Below are 10,428 nucleotides of genomic sequence, written 5' to 3'. Positions count from 1 at the left end.
GGGAAGGCGGGCGGGAGGGAGGGAGGGAAGGAGGGAGGAAGACAACAAAGGTCTCTGGCTCTCTGGCTGTGTTTCAGATCCTGACTTTTTTTTCCCCTGTGACCTAGCTGCATCCCAGGACTTCCAGCAGCTGAACTGTTCAACCTCTTCTTGAACTCAAGTTAAAAAGTCAAATCAATTTTAAAAAAACAATCAAATCAATAAAAGATATCAATAAATAAATCAATAAATATCTCTTCTCAATAAATTTACCATTAAACAAACTAGCTCACTGGGGTTTCCATCACTTACAGACACAAATCTTTCCTCATATAGTGGAAAACTGAATGTAAAAGATATCCACATACAAAAGAACAAAGCTGTACCCCCACCTTACAACCATATAATAACATTAACTCAAAATGGGTCAAAGATCTAAACGTAAGAGCTAAAACTATAAAACTCTTAGAAGAAAACATAGGGAAAAGTTTTACAACATTGGATTTGGCAATGATTTCTTGGATATGACACCAAAAGCACAGACAACAAATGAAAAAAATAGATAAACCAAACATCAAAATTTAAAACTTCTGTGCATCAAAGGGCATGATCAACAGAGTGAAAAGGCAACTGTGGAATGGCAGAAAGGATGTGCAAGTCATATATCGGATAAGAGGTTACAATCCAGACTGTATAGAGAACACCTAAAACGCAATAATAAAAAAACAAACAATCCAATTTAAAAAATCAGCAAAGAATTTGAATAGCATTTCTCCAAAGATATACAAATGGCCAGCCAAGCATATGAAAAAATACTCAGTGTCACTAATCACTAGGGAAGTGCAAATCAGAGCCACAATGAGATTTCTTACACCCATCGGAATGGCTACTGTTCAAGAAAAAAGAAAGAAAACACCCAGAAAATATTAAGCGTTGGCAAGGATATGGAGAAATTAGAACCCTTGTGCATTGCTGGTAGGGATGCAAAATAGATCAGCCACTGCAGAAAATAGTACGGTAGTCCTCAAAAAAATTAAACACAGAATTACCATAAGATCTAGCAATTCCTCTTCTAGGTATATAGCCAAAGAATTGAAAGTAGGGACTCAGATATTTGGACACCATGTTCATAAAATCATTACTCACAATACAGAAAAGGTGGAAGAACCCCAAATGTTCATCACAGATGAATGGATAAACCAAGTGTGGTATTATCCATACAATGGAATAATATTCAACCTTAAAAAGGAAGGGAATTCTGATACATTTCCCAACATGGATAAACCCTTACAACATTATGTTAAGTAAAATAAACCAGTCACAAAAAAAACAAACAAATACTGTATGATTTCACTTATGCAGTACCTAATCAATTTCACAGACACAGAAAGTATTACTAGAATTGCCAGAGCCTAGAGGAAGGGGAAAATGGGGAGTTGTTTAATAGGCAGAGTTTCAGTTGTTCAAGATGTGTAAGTTCTAGGAACTGGTCACAGAGCAGTACAAATATACTTAATATACATATTTATATTTCAGCTTGAGATACAGCTGAAATACACATTTAAAAATGATTAAGAGAGTAAATTTCACGTTACGTACATTTTACCACAATTTTTAAAAATTGAATGTATAAAAAGTGATTACTACAAGTAGTAGTAGACAAATTCTGAATACTGTATTTGTTTTTTTAAGGAACATGCTTCATTCTCACTATACCTCTACTGGTGGTAAATGGTGAAATAGACTGATAACAAGAAGAAAGAAGAGGACTTAAGTATTTATGCCTGAAAGACCTAGGAGAAGAAAAACCAAACAAGCTTCAATGGATGTGAAGGTAAACAAAGTATTTCATATCTTAAAAATGCCAGTTCCTAATTTTGCTTGATCTTTAACATGTTAAGGATACATAGTATCTAAAATGTGAAGGGGACTATGCATTTATGGTATCAGCTTCATAGTCTATACCCAAAGAATATATTCAACAATTCATTGCTATTTAGGATGTGACAGGCGTAACAATGTGATCTCTAATCAACCTGCAAATCTTCCAGAAGAATATTTTCAGGCATGTTCAAGACAGAAAAGAGGAGAATTATTTTATTGCTCAATTTAGACTGAGGAAGGAGCAGATTGGCACAGACTTAAGTATTATACTTTTTGGAGAAATTTTGTTCTGCAAGTTGATAACTTCTGTTTTCCTTCTAAATATTAGATTCTTAAAGCAGAACTATATAACACAGTCTTAGCTTCAAGTCAGCAGCTTAATCAATCTGATTTGCCTATATTTTAAACGTATAGGATGATGAAATAAACATTTTGTCTCATTTTAGACACTCCTACACAATTCAAATGGCTAAACAACTCAAATAAAACTATTAAAGACATTATGAAAGAACTAAGAGATTAAGTGATCTATATAGCCAACATCATTGACAACCTTCTTATTTCTTTATAGTTGTTTAAACAAGATCTTTAAATCCTTTTCACTGGAAAGCTCACTATCAAAATGTTTACCACAACTGGGTTGAACTTATTTTCTTTCTTAAGAGCTTTATGTTTTACTTGTTAGGTTCTGCTTCATTTTTTTTTTTTTTACACCGGCCTCTCACTGCTGTGGCCCCTCCCGTTGCGGAGCACACGCTCCGGACGCGCAGGCTCAGCGGCCATGGCTCACGGGCCCAGCCGCCCCGCAGCATGTGGGATCCTCCCAGACCGGGGCACGAACCCGTGTCCCCTGCATCTGCAGGCGGACTCTCAACCACTGCGCCACCAGGGAAGCCCTGCTTCATTTTTTAAGGAAACAGTTTAATATAAAAATCAGGAAAAGGTTTCATGATTCTTGTTAAGGTGATGAGCTTGAATTTCTTGACTAGTAAAGCAGTAGAGTTCATTGATTGAATCATTCCACAAAAGTTTACTGTTGTTTGCTGACTACAGGGCAAGTACTCTACAGGTCTTAGAAATACGACGACAAAGATCAACAAACTCAACTGAAAATGACAAACAACCCTATTGCTGCAAATGTAGGTTAGTAGTCTGGTGGATAATTAAGTTGGGGGTTAGGGGCATCTTTCAGGTATAACAAAATGAACTGAGATAAAATTAGAGCTCATGGCACACAAAAAGTACAGGGATAGGAGCAGAAAAAATGCCAATGATCAAAAAAACAAACAGCTAGGGCTTCCCTGGTGGCACAGTGGTTGAGAATCCACCTGCCAATGCAGGGGACACGGGTTCGTGCCCCGGTCCGGGAAGATCCCACATGCCGCAGAGTGGCTGGGCCCGTGAGCCATGGCCGCTGATCCTGTGCGTCCGGAGCCTGTGCTCCGCAACGGGAGAGGCCCGCGTACCGCAAAACAAAACAAAACAAAAACAAACAAACAAAAACAGCTAGAAAACTGAAAACAAAAATAATTTTTTTTTAATTTAAAAAAATAAAAAACAAAAAACCCAAACAGCTAAAATATTGTAACAGTAAGTATATGAAGTCCAAATCATACATATCAAGAAAATATAGTTATATTACATTAAAAAAAGGTTCTCCAATTGTCATGCTATTTCCTCTCCTCTGATAAGCCACCAGAAGAAAATAGCTAATAGAGTTAAGCAGAATATTACAGGCAAGAAGCAGAGAGAACTAACATTATGCTATCCCTAGCTCCAATTTATAATAGGTTATAGGAATAATAAAAGTAAAAAGCATTTGTCTTAAATTCTCATAATTAAATTTTTAAACTTCCTTAATGACAAGTACATTTTCTTAAAAGGAAGGACTTCTAAAATGTTAACCTTTTATTTTAACCTGTTCTTATCTTTATGGAAAAAGATACAACTAGCCCTAAATTTATGAAGTACATAATTTAATTTATATTTAATTAAATTTCTATAATTTGTTTATAATTAATTGTTACATTATAAACAGATGTGTTAGTTGGAAAGAGTATGTTATGTAGTTTTTAGATAATTTATTATTGTCCCTAGTAAAATACCTTAGAAACCCAAAGATGTCTCAATGTCACTAGGTACTGGTGATAGAAAAAAATCCTCTTCAGTGAGAATTAGTAATTCTCCCTATGCTGAGAGGCAGCACCAAGTACTCAGACTCTGCAGCCAGATTTGAGCTCTTTCTTCACCTCTCTGTAACTCAGTTTCTTAATGTATAAAGTAATACCAACATCTCATTGGGTTTTTATGAAAATGAAATATAGGATGTGTAAAAGCACTGAGAATAGTGCTGGCACATTAAATGCTATGTTAAGTGTTAAGTAAATACCAAAAAGTGCTTGTTCTGTGCCAGGGACTATTCTAGAAGTTAGGAATAAGCACTGCACAGAACAAAGAAGAATCTTTTTCCTTTGTGGAGTTTATCTTTTATTAGGGAGACTATTTTCTAGAATTAAGAGGCAAAAATTATTTAGCCAGTAAGTCATCTGGATACAGACACCTAGATATGTACCAGGCAGGCTCAGGAACTACCAGAGACTGACAAGAATGAAAGAGTTCCCACAAGATCTAATTCTATGAAGAAAATTAATATAGGGAATAGTTCCTCCTGCTTGTATCCAGATGCCAGTCTTAGGGTTTACTACATTAAGCAGTTTGATCAAAAACTCAGGGGAGGCCAAAGAGTCACAAGTTAAACAATGGCCAACCAAAGAATGAAAGTAATCTCTACTTTCCACAAGTCAGTACAAAGATGAGCTCCCTAGGTTCTTCGGAGACTAAACAGTGAGATAGGAATAGAAAATTCTGATAAAGAGACATGAGAAAATAAAGACTAAATAGAAAATAGAAACTGGTTTTATTTGCATTATTCTATATCTAAGCCTATTCTAAATATTTGGGACAGCTCTTAGTAGAGCAATCTCTTCACTTGATGTATATGACATAAACTCTAGTATGGATAGAAAGCAGTACACGGTCAAAGGTTCACCATATAGTTAGAGATCCTAATTTCTAAACTAAAGTGAAACACAGGTCATTCAATTATTTATGCATTCAACTTACATTCACTCAGCTCTAGAGGTACCAGCTATGTTGCCAGGGTTGGCAAGGTACAGAAATAAAAATAAGATCCAAGAAATTTGGAGAGATTTCTGTTCTGGTTAAGGTAAGAGTAAGTTTTAGGCTTCCCATTGTCCAATCTATTTCTCTCCCAGTACCACGCTGTCACATTTGAGCCAAAAAGGAATGATCTGGGGTGGAAGTAGGGGAATATAATTTCATGCAGCAATCTCTATGATAGAATTTAATGCTGTAATTATTTTTACTAGAAAAAAATGATACATACTATTATGCATATAGAGCTTTTTTTCACTTAAGAAAATTTAGTCAATCTGTCATACAAATACAATATTATAAATTTATTAGAAGAATGACTGATTTCAGTTTTTTATGTCCACAAACAAAACACATTCTACCAAGTGATTCAAAGTCCCACTTATTATCCATCAAAATGGACATGGTTCAATTGTTTTTTGGTTTGTTTTTTTTTATACAGCAGGTTCTTATTAGTTATCCATTTTATACATATTAGTGTATACATGTCAATCCCAATCTCCCAATTTATCACACCACCAGCACCACCCCCCACCACTTTCCCCCCTTGGTGTCCATACGTTTGTTCTCTAAGTCTGTGTCTCTATTTCTGCCCTGCAAACCGGTTCATCTGTACCATTTTTCTAGGTTCCACATATATGCGTTGATATACGATATTTGTTTTTCTCTTTCTGACTTAATTCACTCTGTATGAGTCTCTAGATCCAGCCATGTCTCTACAAATGACCCAATTTCGTTCCTTTTTATGGCTGAGTAATATTCCATTATATATATACATACACATATATATGCACCACATCTTCTTTATCCATTCATCTGTTGATGGGCTCAACTGTTTATAACTATGTCTCCAAACATGATTAGATGCTTTATTTTTTTTATTCCTGTTCTCAAACCACTACCAAAAATGAAGCAATACCAAACTAAAATAAAGTTAAACCAAAGCCATCAAAACAGACAGAAGACAGAGAAAAAACTGGGAGTGCCAAAATTATACTGCAAATTAAATTTATGCAAATAAAAAATATATATTTACAAAAAATATATTGTGAAATTCAATCCTGCAATATATTTGAAATGTAAATGTTTAATATATTTGAATATAGTTGTTATTCAGGAGACAAAAGAGCTGCCTCACTATGAAAAGAAACTGTCCTCTGCAGTAGCAAAAACAGGAGGGAGTCAACCAAAAGAATTTTTCCCATTAAAGAAGAAATAAACAAGGCACACTTCTTCCCTTTGGACAAAACAGATACTATAAAGAGTAGCTGATAATCCAGTCATTTACTAAGCATTCATCCAAAGCAGCAAATCTCAAAGTAGAGAAAGGGAAGGGAGTAGATGGTTTTCAAGTTACACAAGCCTCCTCCCAACTTTTCCTTATTGGAATTCCTCAACACCTTCCAATAATCCTGCTCTTGCTGAGAATCACTGCAAGTGAGAGCCACTGTTAGGATGAACATGTACTAAATTTCTTTAGTCTGCTGGGACAGAAAAAAGATTCACATCACTTAACCTGAGCATCTGTACATGACAAAACCTACCTTCTCACTATAAAATTATATTTTCATATCATGGAATTGTGGGTTCTAGCCACTCCTGCTTCAAAGAAGTGGTGTTAAAATCTCTTTTTGCAAGTTAAGTGAAAATTATAACCGTTATTATCAGTCACAAAACAGAAAGGCAAACAAGTGTGCCATTTGATTAGAGTCCTGTTACTCTGGTAAAACCTTGGCCATTCTGAAACTCTTGAGGCCCAAGTTATTCTGGACAATTAAACATTGCAGATTGCTGAAGGTTTGCCTTATAAATTACCAATTTTTATTCTATAATTTGTGATAGGATTCTTTTGAAATACACCATCTTCTTTGCTTAAGATTACACAACTGTTGAAGACTTCAATAATTTAAAAATACAAGTAAAAAGTGTAAGTTCCTTCCCTTCTCACCCCCCCACTCTCATTCCTCAGAGGTTACCAGTGTAAAACAATTTGTGGTGTACCCTTTTAGACCTCTTCAGAATACATACAAATTTTACACATAGCTATATACTCAAGCTCAAGTAAGCAAGGAGGTCTTGCTGTACATTCAGTTCTGCAACTTGCTTTCTACACTGACAGACTGAGTAGCCTTTTAAATATGCTGCTACACCTGACTTTTTCAAATTGCATATTCCACAGTATTTTTCATCATTCCCTTACTGACAGGTACCTTTAGGCTGGAAACAATTTTTTCATCTGTTGTTTGCAATCTTTTAATCTTTTCTTTATTATTTGGCACTTCACACTGCCATCACATTACTGTACTGTCTGTAGCATTTTCTTTCTTCACTTCTATTGGAATACTTAGAAACCAGAAAACTTAATGTGCTAGAGTTGAGATCAAATTATAAAGTAAATGAGGGAAATTTTTCATTGTTTACACATGAATACATTTTTTTATTATTTTAACTTTTCAGAGGTCCTTAACGCTTCCAGATTCCTGAACAGTAAAGTTCCCAAGTCAAAACTTTTGGACATGTAAATTATCATCACAATTAATATACTAGGTTCCCTGTTTATATTTTCATATGGAAATTCCTTTATTTAAAAAAAACATAGGAAGCAAATGGATCATGAAATTAGCATGATGCTACTATTTCAATAGATGTCATAATAGTAGTATGTATATCATTATAAACATAAGTAACCTATTCATCATACTAGTCTATTTCATCCCTACACCCAGTCAGCTCCTTGCAGAAACTGCGACAAATGGTGGACATATGTGGTTTATCACTCAAATATCCCCCTTCCTTCTGTGATCCACTACCTTAAATTTCTTTTGGGCACCTATCCCTCCCCCCACCATTAGCTATAAATCAATCTAATATTCTCATTTCAGTGAATTGTTCAGGACAAGCATATAATCTAACCAGGGTCAGCAAGACAAAAGGAGACTTTTGCTGGGATTTCTGGAGAAAAGAAGTTGATGCACGCTTGTACTCTGCTCTCCTTCCAACTTCTTCCTCTCCCTTCTTTCACTTTCTTCTTTCCCCCTTTCCTTCCCTCTCTTCTCCCCCAAATGCACAAAAGAGAAGACCATCATTCTTCCCCAGGATGCGGGGGTATGAAGATATGAAAACTAGAGCTATGGGGGTAAAAAGGATGGTACTGAATGAAATCTGAGGATAAAAGCAACAAGGGGAAGCAGAGCCAAGAAATGGAGCCTAGACACATTTGACCCATTAGTCAAAATATGTCTAGACTTTTTACTCACGTGTGCCTTGTGGGTTGGAGTTTTCTGTCACTATGCAATATAAAGAATCCTAACCCCTACAGCTAGAACCTTATATTGTTGTTCTAGTCTTCAAGTTTCAAACACCATTTTTATTGAATAAGTTGCAGCAAAACTACTTTTCAGGTTGTGGTCTAACGACGATTTTCTGCTTAAACAAAATCTTAAGATAAATTCCATTTAAGATTAAAACTTTCCCTTTAAAACTTTTATCTCCTAACACATATTCCAAAATCACTTTCATCAGTAATATCTATCTATCTATCTCTCTCTCTATTTATGGCCACGTTGGGTCTTCATTGCTGAGCGTGGATTTTCTCTAGTTGCGGAGAGCGGGGGCTACTCTTCGTTGTACACAGGCTTCTCATTGCGGTGGCTTCTCTTGTTGCAGAGTACAGCCTCTAGGTACACAGGCATCAGTAGTTGTGGCTCGCGAGCTCTAGAGCACAGGCTCAGTAGTTTTGGCACACAGGCTCAGTTGCTCCACAGCATGTGGGATCTTCCCGGACCAGGGATCGAACCAGTGTCCCCTGCACTGGCAGGCGGATTCTCAACCACTGAGCCACCAGGAAGTCCCTATATATCTAGTTTTTGACAGAAACTCAGCTCATCACACTCACTTTCTAAGTCTTTGAAACTCTAAAGCAATGCGAAACTGGAGAACTCTTCAACATTTTGCAAAGATTACTAAAGCAAAAAGTTACAGGGGAATAAAACTGTAAAGCACAGAATTAATACCCAGGTATTTCTTTTTCCTGGAATTTTGCTTCCTGATTTTATGACTTTAAGTATCTTTCTGGAATGAAAGCTACTCATGATCTAGCTAGCCAATATTCCTTCTGATACTAGGCAATGATTTAATTAAATGAGTCATTAAACCAGTTACCTAGTTCAATCTAACTCTGATGAAAAACACAGAATTTAACCTCTGGTATATCACATTTATCTAACATCCAACTATTTAAACATGTAATTTCATTTCTGAGAACTGAAAAAAAAATGTAACTTACCTCAATTGTTTTGCATAGTTCTGTTCAATTTCTATCCTCTCTTTAACAAATTTGGCGTATCTTTCCAAGAAGTCAATTCCCCATTGTGTATGCTTGTCTAAGCTGTCGAACTGATCCTAGAAAAGGAAGGTAAAACCACACTGAAAAGTCTAAAATTTTATCCACAAATATTTTAACCAGCTTCTGATATCTGTCCAGGCGATGAGGTATGAAAAGAGAAACTTAGGCTCTTCTGCTGGTCCCCACCAATCTCATCCTTTAAGGCCTAGACAGAAATAGGTTCTTCAGCATAAATCATGCTACTTTTATGCCTGAATATCTTTACACATGTGGTTCCCCCTGGCTGCAACACTCTCCACAGTTCATCTCCTTTCAATTAACTCTTTATTCCTCCTTTGAGATTCAGTTCAGGCACTATGCCCTACAGAAAATGAGGCACTATGTCCTACAGAAAATGGCCCTAAAATCTCAGACTGGGCTAAGTGGTCTTTCTCTAGCTCCCCAAGGCTCCCTATAAATTACTGTCTGTTCACTTGCAATACTATATTGAGAGCAGGAGCCATGTATTATTCTACTCTGAACTCCTAAGGCACAAGCACTATGCCTGGCACCACAGCAGGCTCTCAGTGAAGAATAATTTGAACAGAATCAAATAAACTTGGGTTCAAATTCTGGGCTCTGCATGTTTACCATATGTTTTGACCTTGGGCAAGTTACCAAGGCTCTTTATACTCTTTCCATCTTAAAATGGAAGTCCCATCACGCACCTCAGTAGGATTATACTGATGTCATAAAGTGTTATACAGTGCAGTAAACATGATACTAACACATAAAAATCACTGTCCTGAAAGGCTCTTTGTATTCCCTTCTACCTGTTGCCTGAAAAACCATCATTTCCTATTCTTCAAGAATAATCTCCATATTGGCTAATAACTTGGTGCTCTCTACATCTCCCATATCAAAAATCTGTAATTCTGGCAAAATATTCAGATATCATCCCTTTCTATATCTCTAGTTGTTTTATCTTTCCAAATCATCCATGGTTTAAGCACATGTGTTATTTACAAATGAATCATCTCAAAATCTTTGCCTTTTATCTCTTTCCC

General features: G+C 36.1%; 1 protein-coding gene across 1 annotated transcript in view; it reads right to left on the bottom strand.

Moving 5' to 3' along the window:
• FNBP1L (formin binding protein 1 like) overlaps nt 1-9,433 on the bottom strand; it is a 48,862-nt gene extending 39,429 nt beyond the window's left edge. Inside the window, exon 1 of the mRNA XM_007468103.1 lies at nt 9,323-9,433. The gene's annotated coding sequence lies outside the window, so the exon portion shown is untranslated. The remainder of the gene's footprint in view (nt 1-9,322) is intronic.
• Nucleotides 9,434-10,428: the final 995 nt, after the last annotated feature.

Source organism: Lipotes vexillifer, unplaced genomic scaffold (assembly GCF_000442215.2).
Source record: "Lipotes vexillifer unplaced genomic scaffold, Lipotes_vexillifer_v1.1 scaffold905, whole genome shotgun sequence".
NCBI classification, from domain to species: domain Eukaryota; kingdom Metazoa; phylum Chordata; class Mammalia; order Artiodactyla; family Lipotidae; genus Lipotes; species Lipotes vexillifer.
The sequence above is the reverse complement of the archived record's forward strand: the minus strand, read 5'-3'. Positions and strand labels throughout refer to the sequence as shown.